Source organism: Stegodyphus dumicola, chromosome 4 (assembly GCF_044657685.1).
Source record: "Stegodyphus dumicola isolate Sdum_Otavi_A_Nest chromosome 4, ASM4465768v1".
Lineage (NCBI taxonomy): Eukaryota > Metazoa > Arthropoda > Arachnida > Araneae > Eresidae > Stegodyphus > Stegodyphus dumicola.
In genome coordinates this window covers 134,740,037-134,759,884 of record NC_140771.1, presented here as the reverse complement: position 1 = coordinate 134,759,884, position 19,848 = coordinate 134,740,037, and the positions used below count along the sequence as shown (strand labels likewise).

Below are 19,848 nucleotides of genomic sequence, written 5' to 3'. Positions count from 1 at the left end.
AAAAAACTGGAGCAAAATGTACTAAGGTGTGGGAGTAATATCAGCGATGAATTTCTCATATTTGCGTTACACTTGAAAGAAGCCATGAGGATTCCATCATTACGAATATCAGAATTAAACATGTTAGGTCACACTGCACAGATTCACACCCAAATTTCTTTTGCAGATAATTTTTGATAGAAAATATCAAATTTTCAATCACGTTACGCTCATGAATTACCTAGTAGAAGAAATTGCTGAGCAATGGTAGTTCAATCCAGATTCGATTCAAGATGAACGGCCTGGCTGCGTGGGTTATCCATCATCTGCAACGTGAATAAGAGCCATCTTTCCTTAGAAATTTCTCCACAAAGCAGCATTTTTTCCTCAAGCAGATGATCGGCCCACCAGCGGCCGAGCGGTAAAGTCGCTGAACACGGGTAGTTCAGTCCGAGGTTCGAATCCCGCGAACGGGTTGGCTGCATCGGTGTTTTCCCCATGTGTAATGTGTATACGAGCCAGTTTCCCTTAGAAAGTCCTCCACGAAGGCATCCCTCCCCTTAGGCAGATAGCCCTCGAGGCTTTGCCGTAATTAAATAATCTAATCTAACCTAACCTAACCTAACCTAACCTAACCTAACCTAACCGTAAGCAGCTGGTTCTCCCGTGCTTTACCATAATCGACTAACAATAGCAACGTTCGAATGCAATGCATTTGTAAGTTTTAAAAGCATGTTTTTCTTTCTTATTATTATAAACTATTCCAAAATCAGAATAATTGGTTAGGCAGATAGCCCTTATGTGCTTTGCCATATTCTGATAAACTAAGCTACAGATAGATAAGTTTTGCTTGCTTTGTCATTTATAACGGTAAGAAAAAATGAAATTGTCGACTTTCTCAACCTCAGACTAACTCATTATTAAGAGATATCAGTAATTTAAAGCACCTGAATTAACAATATTCATCATCGTAATCTCTAGTTTGTCCTTGAGAAGTAACCGAATGCCTAAAACTTCAAAATATTAATAGTTCGTCCCAGATTTTCTATCAAGCTAAATAATCAGCAAGCTTAAGCTAATTTAATATGCACCATGATCATTGTTGTTCCACCATGATCATTGTTTAGTGAAGATTATCTACCATGATCACCATATAGTTAACATGGTTTTGTTAACCTTATGGGGATCATAAAGATGTTGACCTGTTTGCTTCTGAAAGCTCTTACAAAGGCAACCCTCCTGAAAGCAGATAAGTATACATGAGTATAATATCCCTAATCCCAGCCCCTAAGACACAGAAGAAACTCTTAGTATACTATATGTGATATGTCTAACCCCCCAGTGCATAAGACAGAGAAGAAACTCCTTGTATATATATCATTAGATTTAAGGGAAGATGAAGTATATTTGTGTAGACGGGTTTCTAAAAACTTTATATTCTGCCTCTTTTTCAGAGCCATTTAAACTTGCGCAAGTGAGCATAAATAGTTACGAAAATTTATGTATTAGTTTGTGTATCGAATGACTTTTTGGTAAACACTATTTGGTAATATACTAGTATCTCTGATAATTTGTTTTTGGCAGAAGACTTACAAAGTAGAATTTTTTCCCCTCTCAATGCATAAACTCTTTAAGATGATCTGAGAATTTAAATGAATATTAAACAAATTTTTATTTCACATGTCAACTCAGCTGCTAGTTTTATGAAAATATCTCGCAAATGTTAGCAATTGATTAGTTCCTTTATTAAAAACACATTCCGTCAAACATTAATTGTTAGTTACTTGCTTTATTCAGAAACATTACCGTCAACATTACTGCTCAAAAACATTACAGTTCAAATTATTATCGTTCTGAAAAAAACTGTTGTTGCCAATCGTGAAAATACATTTTAAATAAAGTTAATACGTTGCGTTTACACACACTTTACGCTTACGTTAATCTCGCACATACACGTTTTTAGGCTTAGAAATTTAATTTTAGGTGGTCGAGATGAAACGGATGGTAGCCGTTACTGGAAAAAGTTATTAAAGTCCAAGAAATGGTCTGTATTAGGTGATATTTAGAGTTTCGAAATGATATAATACAATCACAAATGAATGAGCGATTAGGAAGGAATACGTGTGTCGCGCCACTATCGAACTCCATGAGAGGTAAGTTTCTCTGTTACGGAATGGCAACGAGAGAGATTGTTGTTCAAAAGATGGATGATCGAACTGCGTTGTAACGATCATTTTTGAGGATGTTGCGTACTGTAAAATGAACTTATTACGCTGTGCTAAATAGTATTAAAATGCTATGTATTAAAAGATCTTTCATCTGATCTAAATTTTAACAAACCGCTCATTATTTTCTCTTAAACTCACAATGTTCACGACATTTCTGGCGCCCCCGGGTGGGCGTGTTTGTTGGAAACATGTCGGATGAAAGAATAGATAGGGTAAGTTGATTACCTTTTACTTCCGTTTTGAAGTTATTCATTATTGTTTTACTGAAGTTTAAAATACTTTTCTTGCCTAATTTTTATCTGAATATTTTAAACTTTTATGACAAAATGGAAGTGATGAAAAGAAATAAAACTGCGCAACGTTCAGCTTTTACTAAAGCATATAAAAGACTATATGAACTTTTAAATGATGATAATGTTGACGATGAAGAAGCAGAAATGTGTTTTTATTTGTTCAAGAAAAAGGCAGAAACATTAGAATTGACGCACGGTGCTTATTTAGATACTATAACTGATGATAAAGAATTCGAAACAGAATTTGAAATAACAGAGGACTATCGAGAGAAGGCTGTTAGGATACAGTTAAAATCGGAACGATTTCTCGATAATATTAAGAGTAAATTGAACGAAATCCAAAATACATCGTCAGAGAGTAGTCAGAAATTAGTTACTGATGAAAATACATGTAAAACTTTGTGCCAACGCCTACCGAAAGTAGAACTTTATAAGTTCGCAGGTGATTTAAAAAATTGGCTTACGTTTTGGAATCAGTTTAAAAACATACATGAAAATAATAACTTAACGAATGCAGACGAATTCCATTATTTGATACAGTCAACAAAAATTAAATCAGAAGCTAGAGATATTGTAGAATCTTTTCCGGTGACGAACGAAAATTATCCTTTGGCTATAGAAAGCCTTACTGAGAGATATGGGAGTAAAGAACTTTTAATTGATTTTTATGTTCGAGATTTAATAAAACTTGTTTTGGATAACGCAGCGAAAAGGAAGCAGGATTCTTTGAGTAGTTTGTATAACAAACTTTCAACACAACTTAGAGCCCTGAGCAGTCTTGGTGTAACGACTGATCAGTGTGGAACAATTTTATATCCTCTTGTGGAAAGTGCTATTCCTATTCACGTATTGCGATCGTTTGAAAGACAACGAAAAATTACTGAATCTGAACGAAACATTTCGAGTCTTGATGCAATAATTGAATTTCTGAAAAGCGAAGCTCAGTCAAAAGAAAAAATAAAATTAAGCAGAGCGGATATTTTTTCTAAGTCTGATCGTAAGCACTTGGCAACTAGCCAAAATATTCCTTCCGCGTCGGATTTGATGAATCATGAAGCAATACCTTCTTGTTCGTTTTGTTTAAAAGATCATGAAACGCGTAATTGTAAAAAGGCGTTTTATATTCCGTTAGATGAAAAAATGTCTGCGGTAAAAAAGAAAGGTTTATGCAGAATATGCTTGGTTAAAGGTCACCTCAGTAACCAGTGTCGATTAAGTGTTAAGTGTCAGATTTGTTCAAAAAGGCATTTGAAATTTTTTTGTCCTAGTCTTGAATGTAATAAGTCTAGTGAAATGCATAACCAGGAAAATGATGAGAAAAAAGAGAAAACAATCGATTCTTTGCATTCGCGTGCTACGAATGAAGTTTCCCTTCAGACCCTAGTTGTGAACATAGAGGGTAAGAATAAACGGCGTAAAGTTAGATTAATGATTGATACGGGTAGCTCAAAAACTTATGTTTTAAAGTCTACTGCAGAAGAAATGGGTTTTGACTTGCAATGGGAGGAAGAATTTAGTCACTCTTTATTTGGTGGAAAGAAAACTGAAATTTATAAACATCAATGTTACAAGATTTATTTGAGTAGCCTTGATGGTAAATATTCGTGTAAATTAGATGCTGTAGACCATGATGTTATTTGTAATGATATTTCAAGCATAAGATATGGTTCTTGGATTCGCGAATTAGGAAATAAGGGAATACGCTTAACTGATACCCAAGGGAATCCAGGCCCTATTGAAGTACTGTTAGGGGCAGACGTTGCAGGGAAGTTATTTACTGGCAAACGAGAAGAACTAAGAACAGGTTTAGTGGCTATAGAAACAAAATTGGGTTGGACTTTGATGGGTAAAGTACCTCAATCCGAACATCAGCACAATGTAAATATGACTATAGTTTCTATGTTATCTCAAGAAGACCTGCCTATTTCATCGTTGTGGGACTTAGAATAATTGGGTATCTGAGATCCTGTTGAACAAAAAACTAAAGAAGAGTCAAGAAGAGCTATTATGGTTCATTTCCAAGAAACAGTTCGTCAATTAGAAAATGGTAGATACGAGGTTGATATGCCTTGGAAAACTGAGCATGCAGTCTTACCTGACAATTATGACCTATCTTTGAAAAGACTCGAATCTACTACGAAGAAGTTGGAAAAAATCGGATATCGTGAAAGGTATCATGAAGTCTTTAATGAATGGCTGCAGGAAGGAGTGATTGAAGAAGTTCCCCAAAAGGAGTTGTCTTTACCCGTTGTTCATTACCTCCCACATCATCCAGTCATTAAGGAAACGTCCTCACTATCTTCCATGAAAATTAGACCCGTTTTTGATTCTTCGGCAAAGCTTTCTAATCAGCCATCTCTAAATGATTGCTTAGAGACTGGAATTAATTTGATTGAAACTATTCCGTCTATTCTAGCAAGATTTCGCTTACATGAAATTGGTGTGATTTCAGACATCAGAAGAGCTTTTTTATAGATATCTCTAAATGAAAGAGATCGAGATTTTTTACGATTTCTTTGGTATGGTGATGATGGTAGAGTGAAGACATTTCGTCACACCCGTGTGGTATTTGGCATTACTTGTAGTCCATTTTTGCTGATGGCGGTTATTGACTATCATTTATCCAAAGAAACGTGGAAAGAAAAATATTCTGAAGAAGTTCTTAAAAAATTACAAGATAGTTTTTATGTCGATAATTGCGTAACTAGTGTACAAAATAATGACGAACTAGAAATATTCATCGAATCTGCAACTAATGTAATGAAAGAAGGAATGTTTGATCTCAGAGGATGGGAAAGTTTTGGCATTCCTGCATTTTCAGAAAGTAAAACATCACCGGTATTAGGACTGGTTTGGGACAAAGATTTAGATACCTTGGAAATAGACACCGAATTTTTTTAATTTGATGAAAGAGAAAAAGTAACTAAAAGGAAAATGCTTTCACTAGTTAGTCGAGTATTTGATCCCATAGGTTTCCTTGCACCTTTTATGATTCAGCCTAAGATTTTGCTGCAGGTCGCTTGGAAGAGCAAAGAATCATGGGATGATGAAGTGAATGATGAAATAAAGAAGAATTTTTTAAAATGGGGAAAAAAACTGAAATACCTCAAAAATATAAAAATTCCAAGATGGTTAGGTGTGATGAAGGAATCCAATTTAAGTATCCATACTTTTGTCGATGCCAGCAAGACAGCTTATGCGGCATGCATTTTCTTAAGAAGTGAATCCAGTATGGGTTCAGTGACTGTTCAATTACTTCAAGCCAAATCACGAATAACTCCAACGAAGACTATTACTATACCACGACTTGAACTAATGGCTGCTACCATAGGTGCTAGGCTGTTTAGTTCTGTGAAGCAAGCTCTAAAACTTCCCAACATCAAGACGTACTTTTGGACAGATTCTTCCACAGTTCTTGTGTGGATAACTCGTCGAGAACAGTGGTCGGTATTCCTTACAAACAGAATAAGTGAAATTAGAAAATTGACAATTTCGGAAGATTGGTTCCATATTTCAACTGACCAGAATCCAGCAGACTTTTTGTCAAGAGGTTGTGGACCTAGGCAACTTCAGAAACGCAAGTGGTAGCAAGGGCCAGCCTGGTTGAAGAATCCGAAGGAGCAGTGGCCAAAGTCAGCTGTAAATATTAACGAAAAAGAAGTAGAGATAGAGAAACGAAAGTCAGTCATCTCTGCTAGTAACACAGAGCTAGAGTCAATTCCATTACAGTTAGCCAGAAGATTCTCTAGATTTTCAAAGATGATTAGGGTTATGGCTTGGATACTGCGTTTTCAACCAAAGGCCCAAGGACTTAAGAAAATGTAAGGAACTTCAAAATGAAGAATTGTTAAATGCACAAAGGACTATTTTCCGTGTAATACAAAAGGAATGTTACTCCAATGAAGAAACACGAAAAAATTTGAAAGGTCTAATATTTGAAGATGAAGAAGGAATTTTACGATTGAAGTCCAGATTGATAAATGAGGAAGAATCGAAAGATTTTATTTCTTCAATAATTCTACCATCGAAACATCTGGCAGTGAGAAGATTTATAGCCCAACAACATATTGCTAACAAGCATGCTGGGACATTAACTCTACTGACTATTTTACGGGAAAGATTTTGGATAGTGAAAGGGAAAAGAACTGTCCGGAGTGTTATCAAAGAATGCTTAACATGTAAAAGGCAAAAGGTAAAACATCTTGAGGTACCTTTTCCGCCTCTTCTAAAAGACCGAACAGAAGTAGCAGCAGTTTTTCAAGTATCAGGTGCAGATATAGCTGGACCTCTGTTGACTAAATCTAAACAAAAGGTGTGGATAGTACTTTTTACTTGCGCCGTATTTAGAGCTGTCCATCTTGAGCTAATACCTTCACTGAGTACCAACGACTTCATCCAAGCTATGCGTAGGTTTATAGCCAGAAGAGGACGAATTTCTGTGATGTATTCAGACAATGGTACTAATTTTACAGGACTAAATAATGCTCTGAAACAATTAGATTGGACTACAATTGAAAGTGAATTTAGAGTCAACGAAATTCGTTGGAAGTTTAACCCACCCTCCTCTCCATGGTGGGGAGGCTTCTGGGAACGCTTGATTGGGATTTTGAAAGATCTTTTGAGAAAAAATCTTGGACGCTCCTGTTTGTCTTACGAGGAATTGCAGACTCTCGTCTGTGAAAGCGAATCGATCATGAACAGCAGATCCGAGGAACAAGATCTGAAGACCTTGACCCCCTCAATGTTTCTTCAGGACATTCCATTAAATGATGTACCTGATTTGGATCAAATTGAAAAGACTAATATTGTTTTGAGATGGAGACATATTCAAAAGGTTCGTGAAAATCTAAAACGAAGGTTTAAAAGGGAGTATCTGGGTTTCCTTCGTTCTTCAGTTAACAAAAGAGAAGATAAAATAAATGTAGGTGACATAGTGTTAATTGGTACAGATGATAAAAAAAGGCTCCATTGGCTGCTAGGGAGAGTACTGGAACTCTTTCCAGGAAAAGATGGAATCATCAGACTTGTGTTACTGCGAACTGAAAAGGGAAACATATTAAGACCAATCCAACGACTGTTATCCTTTGGAATTGACCCCAAATTACGAGCAAGTCGTATCGGAACCTCAGAAGGTTCCGGAAGTGGTAGCTGAAAATCCTGAGCTTAATACTGACTCTAATGAAACTGTTCGCGTGTCTCGCTCAGGACGAAAAATAAAACCAGTTAAAAGACTGGATTTATAAACTTCTAAACACTTTTGAACTTTCTGTGTTTGAACTCTAAAATATTGATTTCAATTTGCATTCTACTATTTTGAAATATTTCTATTATTATTATGCACGTTATTGTTATCTCAAAATTGTATGTATGTATTATCATTATTTTACTGTTTTGAGTTTGTATCCCCAAACTCAAGGTGGGGAGAATGTCGCGCCACTGTCGAACTCCATGAGAGGTAAGTTTCTCTGTTACGGAATGGCAACGAGAGAGATTGTTGTTCAGAAAAGATGGATGATCGAACTGCGTTGTAACGATCATTTTTGAGGATGTTGCGTACTGTAAAATGAACTTATTACACTGTGCTAAATAGTATTAAAATGCTATATATTAAAAGATCTTTCATCTGATCTAAATTTTAACAAACCGCTCATTATTTTCTCTTAAACTCACAATGTTCACGACAACGTGGGTATTCAACTATCTGGGGACTACTGATTTGATATTTTCATTTTTCTTTCAAAACAGTCTAGTATAATAATTGCATTGTACAGTTTTATGCAAAAATAAAATTATTTTATAAAGTATTACCTCTAAGTATCAAGTATTACCTCTAGGTTAGGGAGCTTAAATTAATCATTAAACTTAATGCTGGTTTCTAAAATTTTAAGTTTATTTAGTATATATTACTATAAGAACTAAAGAAAACTTATTGAATTAAGGATCTTTGTAAAAAAAAAAAAAAAAAAAAAAGCACGCTTAAATATTTGCATTCCACTTCCATCTTCTGCTCTGTGAGGTCCTAACATCCAAATAACTGTGGCGTCATGGGAAAGACACTCTGCAAGGCAAATAGAAAAACATACATGTAGGTGTTTTTTTTTTTTTTTTTTTTTTTTTTTTGGTTAGGGCGCAGCCCGGTCTACCTTGCAAAACAAAGTTTGCCCTATGACCCTGTACGGGCTACGCCAGTACAAAAATCACCACACAACTATACAAACACAAGAATCACACAATGCCAGTGGCTTCTTTATTGTTGTTAATAATCTTCATGATTTTATGCTCTATTTCTCTTGCCTTAAGTAAACAATTTTTCATAAAATGTATGTTCGCTCCATCTGGTTAACTTACATTCTGTAATAAAGCGGACATTGTCTCCTACTTTTGTACATACTTTACATAAATCGTTATCTTGAACATGGAATCTTTTCAGATAAAAGGCAAATCTCCCATGTCCTGTAATTAACTGATTCAAGTCAAATATTCATATTTTCCTTAGGAACCAAAATCTTCATGAACGTATTGTTTTTAGCAGAGTTTCCCCATTGAGTCCGCCATTTATCTACAATGTTATACTGCATAATGTTAATGCATCTTCTCCTGTAGGTGTAATTTCTCAAGCAGGTAAACTTGAACCTATCCCATAGTTTTAACTCACGCTCATAGGAAAGTATGTTTTTTTATAATTTCTTGTTGCGGCAGAAATTATCGACGGAAAATGATGAAATAACGGATTATGTCGCAAGTTCATCACTTTTCTTTCCAAACGGGCAAATATCGGCAATAAGCCAAAGTCGGACATCGCAATATTCGATAAATTTTCTTCAACTAAAATTTCTGAAAAACTAACATGGTATTTTCTGCTAGTAGATAAAGAAACAAAAACAGAATCAATAGATTTATAATTGCAAAATTCTACAGTTGAGAAAAATGGTCGACAACAAAAGAATCTAAAAGAGGGATTTATCTTCACAGGCCCATTTTACCAGCGGTCTCTGATTTTCCATAATCCACAGTTTTCTCCTGTCGTCTTAATCTTGTTGATCAAATTCTGAGACAAAAAAGAGCAGTTTCATCTCGCAACTTCAAGGTCCTGCGCTTCAGTGCTTTATTCTAAATCACGTGAAACGTTCAACCACTCGTGGATTTTGGCATTTCCCTTTCTCTCCCAAGCAACTACCCCCTTCTTCCACACAATCCCTTTTCTATATACAGTCTTTATTTCAGTTTTATTATTTTATTCATTTTTATCTCCGCAGATGTCTCGTTTCGTGGGGCTATGGGTATTATTATGAAGGGATACTTTTAAATTTCTAGTCATGTTCGGACATTGTTTTTCTTTTTACTGCATTTAAGATTTTGGATTGTAGTTTAGGAAAATCCTTTTGATGACTTTTAAGCTCTCATTTTTTTTAAAGGGTTTTTGTGTCGTATATTTTCTTTTACCGTTTCATTTGAATGACTAAGGAAAATCAGGTTATAAATCTAATATGTATCGCAAGTTGCGCGTTCGAGACATGGAAACACAAATTAAATTTCCTCAATCTTCCCAGTAGAACGGGGGATACAAAACTATTCCCCCCTTTTTTTACAGGGTTTGTATTGACGCTGAAGACTATACCCGATATGCTAATACAAACCAGCATATGGCTGCATCGTTATCGGTGTAAAAGTCGAGTCTTCTTTCAAGACCCAAAACATATACGGGAAGACGAGGAAGTCAAAGAAACATTTTGCTAATTCCTAGTTTTAGATTATAGAATTCTGAAATAATCTACTTCAAAAAGCCACGCTGTTTTAACTATAATAAAAGCTAACTGAAATTTTCAAAAAAAAAAGTTTTGATCTTAATTTAAATACTTAAAAACGTCCTCTTTACAGTTCATGGCTTTCCATTAGTAATTAGAAATCCACCTCTTTTCGCAGTATAGGCTGTACCAATGTCTGAGCGGTTTAAACCACTGAGTGCTGGTAGTTCGACCTAGTGGTCTATTCCAGGCGAACGAGCTGGCTGCAGGGTTAGTTTTAAGGGATTTTCTTATGTATAATGTGAATATGAGTCGAAAGTTCTCCATGGCACTCTTCTTAGGCAGACAACCCTCATGTGCTTTGCACAATTCAAATAATCTAACCTTTCACAATAACAGGAAAGAGAAATAACTCATATTTCAAATAAATAATTTAACAACCTGATAATAATAATTATCAGCTAACTAAAACTGAAAAATTCTGTTGAAAACAAAATAATTCCAAGTAAAATTAAGCCACAGTAGAAGCAATTTTTTTCTTTAAATGCAGAAGATGAGTTTAATTTATTTGACTATAGCGACCCACCAGCGGCTGAGCGGTAGTTTCGCTGAACACTAGTAGTTAGGCCCCAGGGATTCGAATCCCGGAGAACGGGTTACCTGCATGGAAGCATTATACATGACAAAAACAATTTTGCAAGGTGTATAGAGCCATTTTCCCTTAGTAAGTCCTCCACGGAGGTACCTACTAACGGCCTAGCGGTAAAGTCGCTGAACACTGGTAGTTCGGTCCAAGGATGGAATCCCGCAAACGGGCTCGCTGCATGGGCGTTTTTGTAGTTTTCCCCATGTGTAAGGTGTATGATTTGTCGTACACCTTGCACATGGTACATGGAACTTTCTAGAAGAAAGTTTCTTTTAGAAAGTTCCCACGAAGGCATCCCTCTCCTTAGGCAGATAGCTGTCGCGTGATTTTACCGTAATCAGATAGACCAAACCTATTTGACTGTGGCAAAGCACGCATTATCTGTGTAGGGAAACGGATGCCATCGTGAAGGACTTTTTGAGGCAGATTGTCTAGTATTTAAATGCAGTCTGGAATTTGGATGCGCGTCCAATTACCAGTGTTCAGCGATTTACCACTCCACCGCTTGTGAGAAAATTTAGAAGTTACATCTTGAAAAAAGAAAAAATGGTCGCAGATCAATAATAAAAACTGAAAGATTTATTAGTTTTTCCTTTTGGGCGTAAATCAGTATATTCTAAATGCAAATCTTCAAATTTCTCACAGCTGAACTTGAGTCCGAAAAATCATATAGGCTGCAGAATCTATGAATTCTTCTGGAATTCAGATGCAGTATAGCATCCTTAACAACTGAATTACGAAATTTCTTAAAGAAAGGAAACAGTTTGAACAAGTTCAGAATATATACAATTCATACAGCCACCTTATTGGGAAAGGCTTTTACGGATCTTTGAAATTAAGTTCTCCAACATAGCTATCTGGCAAAGCAGTAAGAGTTCCATTTGAAGTTTTTGGCTTAGAAATAAGTGTTTTGTTGGCGAACAGGCTGGCTACACGGTCTATCGTGGTCCACCTCATACGTACTATGAAGCCAGTTTTCCTTCGAAAGACCTCCACGGTGGCATCCAGCACGAGAACAGATACTCTAACATATTTTGCCTTAATCAGTTAACCAGCCAACCGAACTTGCAAGGATTTGAAACTAACTTTTACACCGCTTATCATTGATTGCACATCAATATTTAGCCAAGATCATCCGAATAACTCATAATGTATATTTATTATCCGAATATTACTTAAGTTATATTAGCTTACTATATTATTATTATAAGAACATATTATCCGAATACACTTCGGATAATAAGCCTTGTACAGATAATAATCATAAAAAAGTTTAGAAAAAGAAACTCCGGAAACTGAAAGGAATAGTTTTACATAATTGGCTAAGTTTTTCTTTTTCTTTTTTTTTTCTTTTTTTTTTTTAAGATTTCTCCGCATTCAGCTGTTCGCTAACGGAATTTCACTTGCATCCGGCTTAAGTCTGCCCGTGCTGTCAGCGACGAAACTTGTAGAACATTGTTTCATGAAACCCGAAACAAGATTTCATCAGTTACTTAAAATTAGAAAACAAGAAGTTCTGTAAAATGCATACTTATGACTAGTAATGTAAAATGCATACTTATGGAGTCATACTTATGACTTTACTTTTGATTTGGTTTACTTAATTACGTCAAAGCACTCGAGAGCTATCTGCCTAACTTTAAGAATGCATACTGAGGGCTTTATAAGGGAAACTATCTCGTTTACATGTTACATAGGGAGAAAACAACGAAAATGCTCCTGTAGCCAGTCCGTTCGCCGAGTTTCGAACTCCAGATCGAGCTACCAATATTCAGCGATTTACCGCTCGGCCGCTGGCGGGCCTACTTGAACTAATGAATATATATAAATTGAATGCTCGAGTTATTACACGTTTTGATACTAGAAATATCAAACACATTTTTCAGATATGTACATTAACAACAAAAACTGCTGTGATATCGCCTGAATTATGCGTAGAAGAATGGGCTTTAAAATGCAATCCATTCGTGTGAACGCATCTTAAGCCTCTTAAAGGCAAGCAAAACAAAAGGTGACCCTGAAGTTGCATGTTAATTATTTGAATTCATCTTCTTGATAGAATCACGGTAGCACTAAAGGTTACATGTGACTATATCAGACTAATAAATAAATAAATAAATAAATAAAAATCAGCGATCGAATTCCACATATTGTAGCTTTTTTTAAATAATCCTATTATATCATTTTTATTTTGTACTGTAAGAAATGCAAAAGCAATTTAATTAAATTATCTCCCTTGTTTGGTAAATTCTATTTACGTTTTTTATTTTCTTTACATACATATATATAATATATATGTAAAGATATAAACATTATGTAAATATTTATAAAATATTATATGTATATTATAATGAAACAGAAAAAAAGCATTTTTATAAATATGCATTATCAGAATATCCCAAATTAAATAAAAAAATTTTATAATTTGAATTATTTTAAATTCATTTCCATGAAATTAATAAACGTTAAGTCATCTTTAAAAATATATAGAAGTAATATATTTATCCTTGAGAACTGCTAAATGAACTTCTTAAAGCGCTTCTAAAAACTATTTGCTTTTGTGCCAAGTTGTTAAATCAGATATCATTTGAATTTCAAAAGAGAAATAAATAAATATTGAAAATTTTTACATTAAAAAAGTTTGTTCCCTATTTTTAAGAGAAAAAAAAAAAAAAAAAAAAAAAAAAGAAGAAGAAGAAAAGTTTTACAGAAAACTCCTGCGGTTTATGTAGCAAATTTTCTTGGCTAATTTATTGAAAGAAAAGTAATTTAATTACTAAAACTCAACGTAATAAATTTCTGCTCTGACGTATAAACTGTAGCTTTACATCAGCTTGTATTTTACAAGCTGATGCTTGTAAAATACAAGCAGCATGTAAAATATTATCAGCTTGTATTTTACAAGCTGAAGATATAGCTGTTATGCTACCCCTCAAGAGAAGTAGCCAGATCAAGTTCGAAAAATTAAATGGATTATTTTTTATTTTAAATGGATTTTTCTTTTTATTCCGAGGTGAGTGTATAACGTAGGCGAAGGCCATTTGCAAAGAATAAGGACACATTACTATGTTATTGACACGCGTATGCTTCTCCATCAATGTAATGCGCTGAAAAAGTTTATTTTTCGATAAAGTACTTTATTGCGTCATTAAACATGTACATTTTCCTACGGTGTAAAAGTAACAAAAGAAAGTTTTGGTATGTTTAATTATGACAAAGTACGCGAGGGCTATCTGCCTAAGGGAAGGGATGCCTTCGTCGAGGACTTTCTAAGGGAACTGGCTCGTATGCTTGTTACACACGAACGAAACCACGAAAACTCCCACACAGCCAGTCCGTTTGCCTGGAATCGGAGCCGAGAAAAAATTTTTAAGTTTTCAAAACAAATAAATTTAGCATTAGGTTACTACTGCAAAGTTGTTATTACAGTTGCTAAATTACTACTACACTTACTGCTACAGTGTGAGTAAAAATTCTTTTTATATTGAGAATAGGAAGATGATTTATGAATACTATGCCTAAAGAATTCTTGTTTAAAAATTAATTTAGAATTAAAAGGAAAATGAAATAGTTAAAATTAAATTGAGGTTTGATGAAAGTACCTTTTTTCTTTTTAAGGGAAAAAATTTGAGAGAAACGAAAATTTCTTTTCAACTGTACATGCGTTCTTTAACTTCTTCATTTTCACAGAAACAGTTGTTTTCCGCATGTGTAACGTGAATATGAGTCATGTTCCCTTAGAAAGTCTTCCACGAAGGCATCCCTCAACTTAGGCAAATAACCATCATATGCTTTAACATATTAAAATAACCTAACCTACAGCAAAAATAGTACATTAAAATTAGCGCTCATTTGGCATAAATAAAAAATAATCGTTTGTTGTTCGATAGATAAAGACAAAGTACGGGTTGGTTATGTTGAAGCTGATAACAGAAGGGATGCCTTTGAGGAGAATTGTCAATGAGAAACTCGCTCGTTGTCGTATTACATATGGGAAAATCGCCAAACAGCCAATCCTTTCTCTGAAATTCGCCCTTAGGCAGGGTTATTTTTGTCTAGCAAAGCGCACGAAGAATATTTGCTAAGGGATGTCTCCGTGGAAGTCTTTTTTAGTTTTAGCCAAACCTGGTTCGTTCAACCCGGAAGGCAGGTCCGTTCCCCTGGAGTTCAACCGTGGAGGTAAGTCTTACTTCCTACCTCCATGAGTTCACCAGGGTCGAATTCCTTGTATTTAGCGTTCTTAAAAACCAAACATATTTTTAACTATTATAACATTCCTGATTATACCATAATGGAAACAAAAACCTTGCCTCTGATGATAGTGAAGAATTTCCTAAAATAAAGTCAAACTAATTAAATGTAATTCTTCTTACGTTTATCTTTTCCATACTATGACTTCCATTGGTCCTCGAAAGTTTGTTAACGTAATAATACAAATGGAATATGGTTTGCATTTATTCAGTTAAGGCAAATAACACGAGGTCTATCTTCCTAAGGGGAGGCGGGAGGACTAAGGGAAACTGGCTCCTACGTTACACATGGAGAAAGCCACGGCAATGCTCATGCACACAACCTGTTTGTCGGGATTAAAACCACAGACCGAACTACCTGTGTTCAGCAACTTTACTGTTGGGCCACTGGTGGGACCATTTTGAATACAGAAAATTCTTGATTTAATTTAAATGGATGTAAAAAAGGGAAAAAATGGAGTAATTTTTGTGAATTCAGCTAGCGTAATTTCAGGAAAATATTTAATACTTTTAATTAGATATTTAATGATTAACTTGCATTTCTGTTTAAATCAATCAGATTTAAAAGTAGAAAAACATATTCTTAAAAACTGGTTTTAAAATAGCTTGGTTTTTTATTCAGTAACGGAAATATTAAATTTGAAAGTTAAATACCTTATGTTTACTGAATGGCAACACGCCAGTGTGTTACCATTCAGTAAAGCATAAGATGCCATTCACGTATTTTGTTTCAGGCATGTCAACATACCAACGCGTGGAGATAACTATTCTAGTTGAGATACTAGCAACACAATGCTACCAAATCAAATGCAGATATTTTTCCGAAAACTAGGTTTAAATTCACAAAAATCCGTTTTAAAAATTTTTGATTCATAATATTCAATAACCGATACACAAAAATTTGTGTCAAGTCTTTATAACTAACTAAAAGGAAAAATTAGGAAAAAGTATTGAAAATTAGTGTGCAAGGAACATTTTAAATCTTTAATTAAAATAATAATTTGTTTTAAAAATTTTTTATTTAAAATAAATTGAAATTTTGATCATATTGTAACATCAGTTTATAAAATATATGTATATGTGTCAAATTTCTTGTTGAAAACACAAAAACTTAAAAAACTCATTTTTAAGTCCACCGTCCCTTTAAAATTGAATCTGCCTGTTATTGATTAGTAATATAAGCAATTTGAAGGCAATCAACGCAGCAATTTATTTATTTTTATTTAAATCTAGGATAACGGCTCCGCTCAGAGAGTTCGTACGAGGTTGTGTGGTAGTTGGAATAAAAGGATAAACTTTAAAATAAAAAAAGTAAAATAAACAGATAAAAAGGTTTCAGATTTTAAATTACATCCACAGGGGCGTTTTTTTTAAACGCTTTGTGTGTTACCTTTATGTATAAAATATGTTCTACGTACTCAAACTATAAAACTTAGTTCAATAGCAAATTAATTTATTTCATTTTAGAGCATATCTTTAGAATTTCCAATACACAGTCTCGCGCGCTGGAGATAAAAATTTTTTCTTTTCCCCTCACAGTGTTGCCATTGCTCACTTTGAAATCATTTAGTTTTTTAATCAAAAATTCCTTGAAGTGTTACAAAATATGAAATCGATAATAAAACAAAATTTCAAATTCAAATTAGGGCTTCCACGTGCCTATATTTATAGAAGATTACGTTATTCAAATTTTAATGATACCGTTGTTTTATCAGAATGCGAGAAACATACATACATTTATGCAGATTCTTCATTATTTAATTTCTTTAAAAATAAGACAGGGTGATAATATAGGGTGGCAACGATTTGAAAAAGTGATACAGCATTTTAAAGTTTTCAACGCAAAATGCTAAAACGAAATTGATAGTCCTTCAGGGCAAATTGTCCCTTTGGACTAATAAGAGGTAATTTTTTTTTTTATTGAAACATATTCGATCTACTTATAATACTTGCAATACTTATCTACTTACAATACTTTTACTTTTTTGTGTTTGTTATAAACAACATTTATCATTTTGTTTTCCGAGATATATACGTAAAAATGTTTCGACTTTCCTATTCGAGAGCGGCCGAGCGGTAACGTCGCTGAACACTGGTACTTCGGTCCGAGGTTCGAATCTCGCGAACGGGCTGGCTACATAGGCGTTTTCGTGGTTTTCCCCATGTGTAACGTGTATACGAGCCAGTTTCCCTTAGAAAGTCCTCGACGAAGGCATCCCTCCCTTAAGGCAGATAGCCCTCGAATGCTTTGCCATAATCTAATAAAACCAAACCAAACCAAACTAAACCTATTCGAGAGCTAGCTACGTATAGCTGACCGTGACAAAAAGGAGTCTTTTGAGTGTTTTAAAGTGAAATGGCTTTGAAGTTAATGCCGCAAAGTTTTAAATTTTGTCCTTGTGCTTTGTTAATTAAAACATTATTGGCTAATTTGATTGGAAATTGCAGTTTTAAATTAGAATGGCAGCTCAGATATCAGTGGTATTCTGGGCATAAATACTATGTATCCTTTCCAGTCATAAGTTCGGCTTCGATGATATTATTCGATAGCTGTTTGGCGACCATCCATGTTCCATTACATAGTTTGGGTGAGTTGAGATTTCTGAGCAGTATCTTCGGAGACCAGTTTTCAGTCGGAGGCAGTGCAATGGCAAAGAGTTTAAAGATTGTGTAGGGAAGTTAACACTTTCTTCAACGTTTACCATCCTGTCAATCGATTTACATATTCTCTCTTTACCGGAATTTTCTTTTGAATATTAAAGTTAATATTGTCAATAATATTATTATTAGTTGCCAAAATTTCCGTTTGAAATAGTCACTCCGCATTGGTATAGTTGCGAACAATGTTTGGATAAATTGGGTCGATGAGTTCTTTTCCAGTAGTGGCTACGTAACAGAAATCGCTGTTGAGTTCAATGAGGCTGGTCGTCTGGAATGCTTCATTTGTTAGGTTGTACTGTTTACTTGACCTTGTCCGCGCTTCTCGTATTTTTCATGGCTGGCTTGCGTTCGTAGTCTTTTACTATAAGGTTGTGTAGCAATTCTTCATTCTTCAGTTCATTCATTTCGTTCTTCTTCGGTTTCTGTGCTTCTCACGGTGCTCATTCGCCTTCGTTGGGAACGTAAACGTGATTCGCGCTCTTCGCTGTTCTTTATGTTTTTGGCTTTTTGCTTCAGAACTGGCAAGTCCGCCTGCTCTTTTATGTTTCGGCATTGTATAAAATATAAATCTTTTTTTTAATTAAGAAATACACTAAGTACACTTTATTTTCGATTTATGTTCCGTTACTGTATCACTTTGAATACTTACACATCACTGTTTGTTTTTATTCACTGATAAGAAAGTGATGTTTGAACCCCGACGGTTTAAATGTACCGTAAGGTATTTTTCATTCTTTTAAGCATAACATTTTTCTTAAAATCTATATTTTTGTAGTGCAACAGCTTAGACTTTTATAAAACAAATTCATAATCAAAATCGCTCTTGTTAGTTATCGAAAAATAACCAAGACGTGATTTTTGCGTAAATGTCACTAAACTATACAGATTGCTATTATCCATCACACTATGAATGTTTCTTTCATGCGAAAGTGTCCCTTTTTCGATTTCTATGGAACTGTCGTGTGTCGAAATACTATCAGAATCTTGTCAAGCGAGCTTCTGAATGTAAACAAAGAACACCCCATCTGGTGACCCAAGCTTCAAAGCAGTGCTTCACTTTTAGCGCGGGTTGGCCCCTCCTCTCTTTCCTACCTCCAAGGCAGAGGATGGGGGGGGAAGCAATTTTCGGGAGTATGATTCACCACCTGACGTTGCATATAAGGAAGAAAAGTTGTTTATTTAGTTTTGGCTTTGGTACAGGGAAAACATGCGTGTTCATTAAAAACAAAGGATTAAAAAAAAAAGCACTAAAAGCAAAAAATAAGCACTAAAAACAAAAAAAATAAGGGCTTTAAAGAAAAAGTAAGCACCTATAAGGGCCTTTATATTTTATTTTCAAATATAAGGACTTATAAGCACTTGTAAGGACCGCTACGAACCCTGTTCATAGCACATTTTGCAACTGCTCAGCCCCATTTTCACAGGAATGTACGAGAGCAGAAAAGTGTGTTCCAACAACCCTGCATCAGGAATTCTTAAACGTATACTGGTGTGCTGCTTTTGAAAGTTTTGTAATTTTCTGATTGAATTGTATAAAGCGTAAGTGCGAAGAAAATAATGCTTAATCACAGAGCTAAAAAGATAAAAAAAGGGGGTTAGTAGGAGGGAGTGCAACAGCAGACAGGCAGACTGCGAACCTGAAAACCTTAGCAAACCGTTTTGGGCGAGCCAAACGGTTTCTGTCGAATATAATTTCAGACTTTTTAGTTTTCATTTATTTATTTATATTTTTTCAAAGGAAGGTAGTTTTCATTGTACTGTGGATCTTTTTTTTTTCGTACCGAAAATAAAAGACCCTTTTGCTTGGATCGAGTTTACTATAAAATCAAAGCTAACTTAAATTTGGAATTTTTACCTAATTTTATACTTGACACTGACGTTTCTTTTGACATTAAAAAATAATTCACTAATTTACAAATCGCAGAATTACTTAGCTCATGAGTATATTGACTATTTCAGAGGTGAGGTAAGAATAAACCAATAAAATTTATTGAAATGCATCTCGGTTTCAGATTTAAGTTTTTAAGTAATTAATTGTAGGAATTA

At 34.7% G+C, this 19,848-nt stretch overlaps 1 protein-coding gene and 1 long non-coding RNA gene across 2 annotated transcripts in view; one reads left to right on the top strand and one right to left on the bottom strand.

The window, feature by feature from the left end:
• The window catches only part of LOC146997699 (uncharacterized), a 130,381-nt gene that overhangs the window by 50,589 nt on the left and 59,944 nt on the right, over nucleotides 1-19,848 (bottom strand). The window lies entirely within an intron of this gene.
• Nucleotides 1-19,848, top strand: part of LOC118179935 (uncharacterized) — a 106,634-nt gene that overhangs the window by 64,331 nt on the left and 22,455 nt on the right. The window lies entirely within an intron of this gene.